The sequence below is a fragment of the Silurus meridionalis genome, chromosome 15 (genome assembly GCF_014805685.1).
Source record: "Silurus meridionalis isolate SWU-2019-XX chromosome 15, ASM1480568v1, whole genome shotgun sequence".
Taxonomy (NCBI): domain Eukaryota; kingdom Metazoa; phylum Chordata; class Actinopteri; order Siluriformes; family Siluridae; genus Silurus; species Silurus meridionalis.
This window is the reverse complement of record NC_060898.1, coordinates 11,612,875-11,625,562: the sequence shown is the minus strand read 5'-3', so window position 1 is coordinate 11,625,562 and position 12,688 is coordinate 11,612,875. Positions and strand designations below refer to the sequence as shown.

At 35.7% G+C, this 12,688-nt stretch overlaps 1 long non-coding RNA gene across 1 annotated transcript; it reads right to left on the bottom strand.

The window, feature by feature from the left end:
* Positions 1–996: 996 nt before the first annotated feature.
* Positions 997–6,363, bottom strand: LOC124397583. Its single transcript, XR_006927937.1, has 2 exons — positions 6,286–6,363; positions 997–3,524 (listed from the first exon to the last, which is right to left on the bottom strand). It is a non-coding gene; the product is annotated as an uncharacterized LOC124397583 (long non-coding RNA).
* Positions 6,364–12,688: the final 6,325 nt, after the last annotated feature.

The following is a 12,688-nucleotide window of genomic DNA, read 5'->3' as shown; positions in this document are numbered from 1 at the left end:
ACTCGCCAATTACAGTAAAGGTTCATGAGATTCAGCCTTGACCTATTTTAGAGAACTAGTTGATTATTGGTTGATCTGAAAGGTAACACGCCCCTTAATTAGTGACATTCAAGGGGTTCATCTGCACAATTCATCAATTCAAGACACATTTAGCAAAAAAGTTTAATAGAACTGTAAATAAAAAGAGCTTGACAAATTTTGACAACTGGTTTAACCATTTTGCATTCATTGACTTATGCAATGAACTGATGCCTAAATGTTTTGGGGTTAAAACCATTTAGGTATCAGTTCATTGCATAGGTCAATGAATGCAAAATGGTTAAACCAGTTGTCAAAATATGTACACAATCGATTAAATGATGTACCAAAGCATTTGCAATTTGATCAAAGCAACAAGAAATGTTCTAATGATGAGCACAAATGACTAAATGATGTGGAGTTTGAACAAATAGTTTTGAGAATTTAATTTCTGATCTGAGAAATTTTTCATCTGGCTGATACCCACTTTTTTTTTAAGACAGACAGATTGCTCCATTATAATGCATTGTGCTTTGGGAATAGATGATGAGCTCTCGGATCTGGGAGGACCTGATCTAATAAAACAGCTGTGTACATTTTCCCCCGGCTTTACATAAAAAAAATTACGCTTAAACCCACAGTAGTATTTGATGATTTACTAAAAGGTTTTACTGGATAAAGGCCTGCTTTCAACTGTTCCAAACTGAAAGGTTTGTGCATGGTAAAGATTAAAAAGAAAAGAAAAGAAAAGAAAAGAAAAGAAAAGAAAAGAAAAGAAAAGAAGATAAGACAATATACCTGTTATTATTTTTGAAAAGTTATAAAAGTTTGGAAAACTTTAAATGTCAGCAAACGCACACACACACACACACACACACACACACACACACACACACACACACACACACACACACACACACAATATCACAAATGAAAAGTAGGATATTATACACATAAATGCCAGATCACGTACATAAATATAACTCAAATACAATATTTAATACCATTTAAAAGATTCATACAGTGAGAGTTTATAACATGTCCAACATGTTGTAACTGCTTAAAACCTAATTTTTTGTAGACAGAATTAACTTTTTTTTTTTTTTTTTATCATGGATGTAAACTTTTGCACTTGGCATGTTATTGCAAACAACAGAACATTATCATTTAAAAAAAAGTCCCAGTGTGGGCTATTAAAGCTCTGTTGCATTATTCATAATGTTAAATTATTGATAATGTTGAACCTTGAAATTATTCCTTCTGCTGTTTTTAACATAATTAATGTTTTTCTGGGACTACTGCCTTTACTCACCATTCCAATAGCAAATAGAAGCAAGTCTTTAACAACTAGGTATTGGTTTTAGTGATGTTCTACAGAATAAAATATAACTTTAAACTGATTAAAAGTTCATTCAGGTCATTTTCAATAAATAAGAAATCACTTGCAAATTGCTGTTGGATGTGGCAATTGGTTTTAAGTTTCTAAGCTTGGTTTGTTTTATTTTTAGTTATGCTATACCTATATGTCATTTTGACAACTATTAACTGCAAACATGGACAAAACTCAAAAGACTCATTTAGAAAGTGTGGCATAAAATAAAATGTAGGTCTGGAATTGTTGCTATTCTTCTCCTTATAGCCAGAACAGAGGAAGTGAAAAAGTATGCAGTGGAAAAGCTCTCCAGGAAATCCCACCCTATGAAGGAAAGCCAGCGTTACAAAGGAAATAAGAGGCACATGCTACTGTAGATCAAAAACACAGTCAGGAATAATGAGGTCAAAAGAATTTTGCCACTAGTTTTATCTTAGATGAACAACTAATAGAGACAGAGCAAAGAGCATTATGTACAGAACATTTCTGACTAAAATCTGAAATATACTAAATATTTTTAAAGAATAATGTAGCAGTAGTTACAATAACATGCACAATTTCCCCATAGGAAGAAAGCAGTTCTGACCTTAGTGCTGATCTATTAATATAGGTTTATATTAATGCACTTATTAACTAATGCACCATAAAATGTACATGTTTCTATAGTAAAAGTTCATGCATAAGGGATTGTATGCTGTACATAACCAACATTTTTGTAAGAGGAAATTTGTAACATTTATGGAAGGAGTTTCCAGTGTTGGTTGCCTTTTGTAATTGTAAGTAAATATTGTGGCAAGTGAGAAATGTCAGTACAGAATTGTCGCTTTGTTTTGAACCACATAAAGTTAATAAATAGACAAATAAAATTGTTGGCAAATTGCTGTGGTATAGGATGAATAAAACACTCTGTGAAGTCCTGTTAAAGGGCAATAATTAAACTTTGCAATTGGTCCATATCATACTATACTTTCCTTAAACATATTTTTACACCTCATATTCCTTACATACTGTCTGTATTAATATATTTTAATGTACAAATTATGTCTAAACAATATTTAAGCTGAGTATAGGATGATATTAATGCATATAATTTGTGCTAAAGTGTAAGCTATAAGCTTCCCCTGTCAATTACAATACGCATGGCTTTAGTGCAAATATAAAGCAGCAAATCATTTTAGTGTGAAATGGTTATACTATGAATTGACCAAACAGCCTCAACAGAATATTATGTCCATGCGAAGATGGATGAGATGTAGTCCAGTTCTGATGATGCAAGCTTCCCAAAAAGAAACATACAAAAAAGAAACAAACATGACATGAATCACTAGACTGTGAAAGGCAGTCTCTTAGCAAATTCTCTGATGGAAGAGGCAGAGGACAAAGTTCTTCTCTCAAGGGTCAGAGGGACGAGTGTTCAAAAAGAACCACCTGTGTCTGACTCACGCTCGAGAGCCTGGAGGGCTGCAGATTGCCTATACGGGAATATACCTCTGCATCAGACTGAGGGCTGGGTGGGGTAGTGTAGATGAAGGGGTGCGGCAGTGGCACAGCAGAGGGTGATTGAGATAAAAGTGGAGGTGGTGAATGAAGGAGTGAAGGGATGAGTGGATGATTTGGAACAACAGTTGGAGGTGGTGAACAAGAAGGCACTTCCTCAGGGGTTCTATCAGTGTCCACTGAAGCTAAACCTGGAGGTTCATATATTTGTTTCAGGCTGTAGTTAGCCATGTGGTAGAAGCCAAAATACTCTAAAGAATTTCCAGCCTGAACCAGATGCAGTTTGTGCCACAGGTGAAAGACGCAGTAAAACAGAGCCAAAATAAGAAACCCAGCAAGAACCATTAGTACCAAGACCACATTTATTTCCCAGCAAGCCTGAGAAGCAGCTGTCTTACAGTTGACAGTTGGTGGACTCTCAGTGGATGGCATGTGTTTCATGTGCTGAGGTACCAGGCCATCAGAATTCCCCACAAACTGTGTGGGAAACTGCCCAGCAGTCCTTTCAGTGACTGATGCAGGTGGCATGGCACTACAGAAACACTACAGACAACACACCAGTGCTGACTGGTATACTGTATCTGTAGAATCTGGAGAAGTCGACGTTGTGGACTTCAGGACTCAAAACAAAGCCAGGCTACCTCAAAATAAATAACAGAACAGAATAATTAAGAAAGTAAATATTGCATTAAAAGAAATAAAAGCATTCCAGTAGATTAACTCAAATGTCATAAACACAGGACTGCACTTATTAGTTCAGCACGAGGTAGGCTAGTTATAAGTTGATTAGTAGACTACGTCACAAATGAGCTAACTATGATGCATAATGATATATACTTTTATTGTCTATTTACTAGCACAGAATGTATCTATTGCTAGTCAAATAATATTCTGCATAATTTATAGTGATCTAATTTCAAATTCTCCACATTAAGCAAATACAGTGAGGAAAATAAGTATTTGAACACCCTGCTATTTTGCAAGTTCTCCCACTTAGAAATCATGGAGGGGTCTGAAATTGTCATTGTAGGTGCATGTCCACTGTGAGAGACATAATCTAAAAAAAGATATAGATCCAGAAATCACAATATATGATTTTTAAACTATTTATTTGTATGATACAGCTGCAAATAAGTATTTGAACACCTGTCTATCAGCTAGAATTCTGACCCTCAAAGACCTGTTAGTCTGCCTTTAAAATGTCCACCTCCACTACATTTATTATCCTAAATTAGATGCACCTGTTTGAGGTCGTTAGCTGCATAAAGACACCTGTCCACCCCATACAATCAGTAAGAATCCAACTACTAACATGGCCAAGACCAAAGAGATGTCCAAAGACACTAGAGACAAAATTGTACACCTCCACAAGGCTGGAAAGGGCACATGACGGGGCCAAGCAGCTTGGTGAAAAAAAGGTCCACTGTTGGAGCAATCATTAGAAAATGGAAGAAGTCAAGTCAAGTTTATTTGTATAGCGCTTTTCACAACAGACATTGTCTCAAAGCAGCTTTACAGAAATCAACAGTCAAGGTGAATGGTGTGCTTTGTCCCTGATAAGCAAGCCATGGCGACTGTGGCAAGGAAAAACTCCCTTAGATGTAATGTGGAAGAAACCTTGAGAGGAACCAGACTCAAAAGGGGAACCCATCCTCATTTGGGTGAACATGCTAAACATGACTGTCAATCTCCCTCTGACTGGGGCTTCATGCAAGATCCCACCTCGTGGGGTCTCAATGATCCTAAGGAAGGTGAGAAATCAGCCCAGAACTACACTGGAGGAGCTGGTCAATGACCTGAAAAGAGCTGGGACCACCGTTTCCAAGGTTACTGTTGGTAATACACTAAGACATCATGGTTTGAAATCATGCATTCCCCTGCTTAAACCAGCACATGTCCAGGCACGTCTTAAGTTTGCCAATGACCATTTGGATGATCCAGAGGAGTCATGGGAGAAAGTCATGTGGTCAGATGAGACCAAAATAGAACTTTTGGGTCATAATTCCACTAAACGTGTTGGGAGGAAGAAGAATACTACTGTGAAGCATGGGGGTGGTAGCATCATGCTTTGGGGGTGTTTTTCTGCACATGGGACAGGGCGACTGCACTGTATTAAGGAGAGGATGACCGGGGCCATGTATTGCGAGATTTTGGGGAACAACCTCCTTCCCTCAGTTAGAGCATTAAAGATGGGTCGAGGCTGGGTCTTCCAACATGACAATGACCCGAAGCACACAGCCAGGATAACCAAGGAGTGGCTCTGTAAGAAGCATATCAAGGTTCTGGCTTAGCCTAGCCAGTCTCCAGACCTAAACCCAATAGAGAATCTTTGGAAGGAGCTCAAACTCCGTGTTTCTCATCGACAGGCCAGAAACCTGACTGATCTAAAGAAGATCTGTGTGGAGGAGTGGGCCAAAATCCCTCCTGCAGTGTGTGCAAACCTTGTGAAAAACTACAGGAGACATTTGACCTCTGTAATTGCAAACAAAGGCTACTGTACCAAATATTAACATTGATTTTCTCAGGTGTTCAAATACTTATTTGCAGCTGTATCATACAAATAAATAGTTAAAAAATCATACATTGTGATTTCTGGATTTTTTTTTTTAGATTATGTCTCTCACAGTGGACATGCACCTACGATAACAATTTCAGACCCCTCCATGATTTCTAAGTGGGAGAACTTGCAAAATAGCAGGGTGTTCAAATACTTATTTTCCTCACTGTATATGTAAGAAATGGGTATGGCTAATCTAAGAAATGTTTGTGGCTTTTTTAGGTATTTACAAACAAGTTAGATCTAATTAAAAAAAAGACAAATCACTCAATCACTGTAATTAGATACTTGGCACACAGCTAGGTCTTTTATCTGCTGTTTATTTACCCTGCAAGTGCACCTGTCTTTTATAAAGCACTATTTTAGTGTCTCATCAGGTTTCAAGAGCTTCTGGTTAATGAATCCACACACATATAATTTACGTCTACCCGCTTGGTATCCTTTCGTATTGATTTGCTATATTCTTTGGATTCCAAGCATTTCAGAGGAATCTGTGAGTCTCAGATTTATGTTTTTTTAACCACATCCTAACTAATAACAGAGAACTCTAACTCTTTTTAGTTACTGGGTACACCCTTTCAATTCCCAAATCTCCTAATTGTGTTACATATCAAATACACTTAAATTGTAAAATCCTACATCACACATAAATTGCTACTATGGAAACAATAACATTAGAATGAGCATATGTAGCTGTGCTATTTTCAGAGCTTCTGCCCTAAAGCAATACTAAGTAGATAATTCATTCAGAATTCAATAACCCTGTGGTATTATACTGATAAATAAAATGTCATAAAACCTTACAAAATCTACATGTTCAAAACAGTACAGTTGAACTTACTTGAGTGTTCATGCTATAAGCTCCTTCTAGCTGTAGAGACCATTTGAAAAGACAGTATTTGTCAGGTCTGAAGCTCTCTGGTTAGAAGGAAACTCAGTTTTCAGGAAACAGAGCATTTCCTTCGACACATTCTTGCCTGCTGATTGGTCACATTAGTGTATACAGAAAATGGCCAAAGGATCACTGTGTCCTAGACATGAATTTATACAGTGCTGTGAAAAACTATCCTTAATGATTCAAATTATCAAATGTATTATTACACAAAGATAACCCGAGTAAATACAAAATGCAGATTTTAAATAATGATTTTGTTGATTAAAGGAAAAAGCTGTCAAAATTACCTGACTCTATGTAAAAAAAAAAGTAATTGCCGAACCCAGGCCTGATTACTGACATACCTATTTAATAGAGAAATCACTTAAATAGAATCTGTCTGACAAAATAAAGCATGCTAAAGATCTACCTAAAATGTGTTATCATGCTAAAGATAACACATCATGCTACGATCTAAAGAAATTCAAGAACAGATGGGAAATAAAGTAATTGACAATTATCAGTCTGAAAAGGTTTACCAGGCCATTTCTAAGGCTTTGAGACTCTAGCAAACCATGGTGAGAGGTATTATCCACGAATGGAGAAACAGTGAATCTTTAAAATTACTCCAAAAGTGTAAAATAAAAGAACCCAGCAGAAAATCTAAAAAACTGCAGGTCTCGCTTGCCTCAGTTAAGGTCAGTGTTCATGATTCAACAATAGGAATGTGACTGAGCAAAAATGCCATTCATAGGAGAGTTTCAAGGCAAAAGCCACTGCTGACCAAAACGAACCCCAAAAGACATTTGTTAAAATATTCTGTGAACTGATGAAACTTTTGTTTAATGGAACAAAAGTTTTATTTAGTTTGCAAAACTAACACTGCATTTCATAAAAATAACATCATACTTACAGTCAAACATGGTGGTGGTAGTATGATTGTCTTTGCAGCTTCAGGACCTGGACAACTTGCCTTAATTAATGGAACCATGAATTGTGCATTCTACCTAATAATCCTGAAGGAGGATATCCAGCCATCAGGACAATAATCCGAACCACACCAGCAAGTCCATCTCTGAATGGCTCAAAAAAAACAAAATTAAGGTTTTGGAGTGGCCTAGTCAAAGTCCGAACTTAAACCCGATTTAGATGCTGTGGCATGACCTTAAACAGGATGTTCATGCTTAAAAACCTCCAACGTGGCTGAATTTAAACAATTCTGAGTGGGCCAAAATTTCTCAGTAGAGATGTGAAAGACTCATTGCCAATAAATGAATAATAAATAATAAATAAACTCATCTTATAAAAAATTTATTTTGTATTTTCTTAGGATAGCTTTGTGTAATATAAAGATATACTTGATGATCTGAATCATTTGTGTGATTAAATGCATTAAAAATAATGATTTGTTTCACAGCATTGTATCTAATTTGATGTTTTTTTCCAAAAGCTATAATCAAAAGAGAGCCTGGACCTCGTTTCTCTGCTTTATTTACTTGAGCTGGTCATCTAACAAAAATGTACATTTCTGGCAATTAAAAGATAAAGATCACACAGGCTTTAAAATATGAAAACATTATAATGTGTGCAATGCATTCAAGTGCAAACTACACTGCTAATGGCTTTTACTCAAGAAGGTCCATTACTAGTAAAGCTGAGTCTGTTATTATAAAGGCACATTAAAGACCTTTACTGCCTTCAAAGCTACTCAATATCGGAAGGAAAATAAGAGGCAATTATGTTCAGCATCATGTCAAATGAAAGAGAATTCTTTTAAAATACCTTAACAAAAAAAATGCACACTCTACAAAAACGATTTATACATGTGTATGTCTATGCAAATGTCAATACATTTGTATGTACTATAAAAGAAAACAATTCAACATATTTCATGCCTATAGATAATTCTGTGCCATAAAAACCATCATGTCAGGCGGAAGAACGTGCCGGAAACCGACGTGCAATTCACGATGTTTAATGAAAAACAAAAGGGCAAAGGCAGAAAACAGCAAACCAGAACTAAGCTCCAAGTTTAACTAAAGCTGGTGAATGCTATGACCAGAGAAAGTTCAGAGAAATAAACAGACCCACAAACAATTATAAATCCAACAAGCCTGTTTGCTACACAAAAAAACTTATTAAGCCTGTAGAGGTGAGTGTGTGACGATTTAGACATACAGTTTGCACAACTAAAGCTTCAATTTTCTTATGTCTTAATAAAATTTGCTTCTTATTTGTAATGTATTACAATGTTATGTCTACCGCCATGCATATTAACAAATGTTGTGCTTTTTCTACCATGATCTTGTTTGGGCTGAAACCTCTGTGAATTTATCAGGCTCACTGGTGCATTTTTTTCTTCAGAAAACAGTTCAAACACGCTTCTTTGACTCAGCTATCCCCAAAACTCCATATTAAGAGTTCCATATGCAAATGCTTACTTAATTAATAAGCTTATTCAAATTGAATTCAATGACATTGAAATGTCAGAGTTTTGTTCATGTGGGCTTTCTTTGTCTTCCCTGGTGCCCTCATCCCATAGGCTTGAATTTCCCCAGCATACACCCAGTGTTTCTGCTCACATACAAAGCACCTGATATTTTCTGCAGTCTTGTCAACTCATTTCAGGAGAAAGTGAATAATACATGCTCAAAAAGTCACTAGAAGTCACCAGATGGCATCACAGGCTAATTTGCATATTCATAGAATAATCACAATCATTTGCATAGCATATCATAATATTTTACATAAAGAGAAGGATTTCTGAAGAGACTTGTGAGAGTGATTTGGCCATAGTGAAGGTTTAAATGTTTGTCGCTAAAAAATTTTTTTGATAGAAATTAACTTGAGTACCTCAAAAGTTATCAAAATACATAGCAATGATTGTGATCTGACAGTTCCCATTTTATTCAGTTTTTATCAGGAAAACACCAGTGAGGGAGTTGGAGTAAGATATAGTATAATCAATGAACTGAAATATATCCATCCGTCCAAATATCCATCTAAAATGCAGTTATAGACTCCATGTGGTAAAAAAAAAACAAAAAAACACTTGAATATATTTAACTGAAGGCTGAAAATTTTGCAGGACCTCTTGCTTTGTTTATAACATTTTATTTAAAGATTTTTTTTGCCTCAGACACAAAAGAGCTAAAGCTACAAAATAAATAAATGCAATAAATCATAAAAGTCTGTTGCACTTTTCCTTCCCACCTGCAGAAAAAAAAAAAACATCTTATTTTAGCTCAATTTCAGTGAATGATGCTTGAACATCAAATATTCATGAGCCTTTCTCTTAAATATATTCCGATAAATGTAGGTCTGTTGCAGTTATTCTGAGTGGCTTGGTGTGATTGGTGCTTGAGCTATTTACATTTCCTGTGCCTGATTGACGTGCGTCACCCCTGTCATCACCACCGCCTAGAGAAGCTCCTTCAGTCTCCTTCAGCTGGCTCAGGCATCAGTCACTCTGTGTATATGTGTGTGTGTGTGTGTGTGTGTGTGTGTGTGTGTGTGTGTGTGTGTGTGTGTGTGTGTTTGTGTGTGTTTGCTCAAACCAAATCTCTAAGCCCCACTTTGAGCATTAAAGAAAGTTAGAAGTTCACCACTATTGTTCAGGACGAGAGTTAACTGTGCCCTTAGTCATGACATTTTACAGACAATATTAAATATACTATGAATGATCTGTATCATTGTGTGTTACTTTAGACATATCTTTACATCTTTTTAAGTTTTAGTTGATTAGCTTTATTAATATGTTTACCTATTATTAAATTATTATCTTTTCCATCACAAAACACTTCAGAAAAGCTAATGTAAAAGAAAATCATCATGCATTGATGAAAGCCTTTTGCTTTATGAACAATTTCCACTGCTGATTTCCCAGTGATGTCTAGAATAGTTTTAAAGCAATTACAGCCAGGTCAGCAGGTCTTTCCAAGTACTGGAAAAATTGTGAATGTGAGAAATGAGATTGAAATTAAAGGACACATTAACTATCCTGATTAATTGTAATTCTTTATTTATTAAAATATGTCTGCTCTCTCTTCCTGGAGTGAGTGTAGTTCTTCTTAATATGATAGCCTGTTATATTTCTTGCAGTCCTTCAAGAGGACACACAGTTAAAAGGCCCAGGGCTGTCCTCTGTCATATTGACTTTTCACTGAACACTGGATATGACAAGGTTATCCAGCTATCACCTCCGTACATGGGATGACCCTCAGGCCTTGGCTGTCATGAAGAATCCTTTCCCAAACATGGCAGGGCTAAACCCATTCGCTAAAATCAGCTAGTTTCACAAATGAAGATGATGAGCCATATGAGTGTCAGTCTAAACAATACACATGAAGTAAAGGAATAAGCAAGGCCTCTGTATCATTGTAGGAAAGAATTAAACAAGAACTAATGTTCTTTAAAGATGCACAATAAATATAATCACCACTGGTCATAAATGATTTAAAATGGTATTTGATATTACTTTAATGACTGTATAAAGTTTCATGTCTTCTTCTAGCATCCATGTGAATTTCCTCCAGGCTTATCAGTTTCCTCCCAGTTCCCCAAAAATAATCTAATAGGTGGATTTGTTTTGCTGATTGTCACTTATGATTGATTGTGTGTGAATTTGTGCATGCATAGTGTTCTGCAATAGACTGTTTTTTAAACTGTGTAACTTTTTTTGCACTCAGAAGCTCAGGATAGGCTCCAAATGCAGTGATCTTCTAAATAGGATAATCACTTACTATAAATAAATTATTTTATATATTTAAGTCAAAATGCTGGGACATATAATTAAATATAAAATTCATGAATATTATGAAACTTGGGTTACAGCACATGAAGCTGTCATGAGCTTTAATAAAGAGTTTGAATACTGGTATTACTAATCAATTTCAAAATGTATGATTAATTTCTGAAGCAGGCTTTTATTTTTGTATTTTTATTTTGGTTTATGGTTTACTTATGATACTGTTCAGTTACCCTGTAAGGTAGAGGTATTTAACTAAATAGAAGGCACACTTGATAGTTGATTGGAGACCAAGCCAAATTGATTAAACAAGTGGAATCAGGTGTGGCTCCTATTTAATTGGAATGAAAGCCTGCTGCAACATCAGTCTTTTCTGCATAAGATTGAAGACCACTATTTTAAAGAAGGAAAAATCCAGTGACATTAGTCCTTTAGTCTGTCTAGCTTTCCCGTCTCCTCATCTGTATAAACAGAAGAGCTTCAAAAGCTTCAATGCCACAATCAATGATCAAACTTGTCATCTTGTGGAATGCTAACTAGCCAAGGCGAAGACTTTGCTGTAACTGGAACTTTATTATATTCAGGGATTTTCGAGTGTTGTTGGGATTTTGATTGCAGCATTTGTTGTAGCCACTATTTCTGGCTGTATTTTTCATAAATATTACATTGAGCATTACTGATAAATTGTGAGTGAGGAAGAATCTCTTGCTCTTTCAATTTTAGGGGGTAACATCCCACCACAATAGTATTGTCTTTTAAAAAGAATACAGTGTAATGGAAAAGATATTATCTAATATCTAATTTTTTTGCATTATTGCAGATCTGCTATTTACATAAATTTATAAATTGCAGACAACTGCAGTTGTTTTAATCGCTAAAAAGTAGTTGTTTTTTTTCCTCAAATTTTTATTTTTTGTACAACAAATCAACACTATCCTGAGTGTAATAATGTACAGATTTTTCTTTGCTTGAACACTAAACATATTCACTGATTGTTGTTTCTGAAATTATTTTATTTCCTTCTCACTCTGTCAGTCTTTCACAGCACAACTGTGTATTTCTCTAGCTTGAACTGCAAACACTTTCATACACTGTAAACCTATACATAATTTACACCATACACTGCCCTGTGGTGCAGTATGAGCAGTAGTTCTAAAATATATTGAGGTTGACTTCATGTGTTTAGAAGGAAGCCTGTTCAACCATTCCTAGTTAAGTCACCAGTGAATAGAAAGATTAAATTGAATTAATTTTTATTTGTATAGCGCTTTTAATCAATTAATCAATGAACATTGTCTCAAAGCAGCTTTACACAGATAATGTAGTGATAAACAATGAATATGTTCTTTATAAGTGTAAGTTTGTCCCTGATGAGCAAGCCGGTGGTGACTGTGGCAAGGAAAAACTCTTCTGTATGACCCTGGCCATTGCACTGTAACTCAGTTTCAGTTAGCAAGATTTAGCCAGTTGGTGGGAATTGGTCAATCTAATTGAAGGCAATTGGGGGAAAAATAAATAGGGTTACTCATTTCAGCATCAGTATATTTTATTGATAGGGACAAAAAAAACATCATCAACAACTCATCTCCAGTAATCCAATTTTGTGAAAGGTGTTGACTGAAG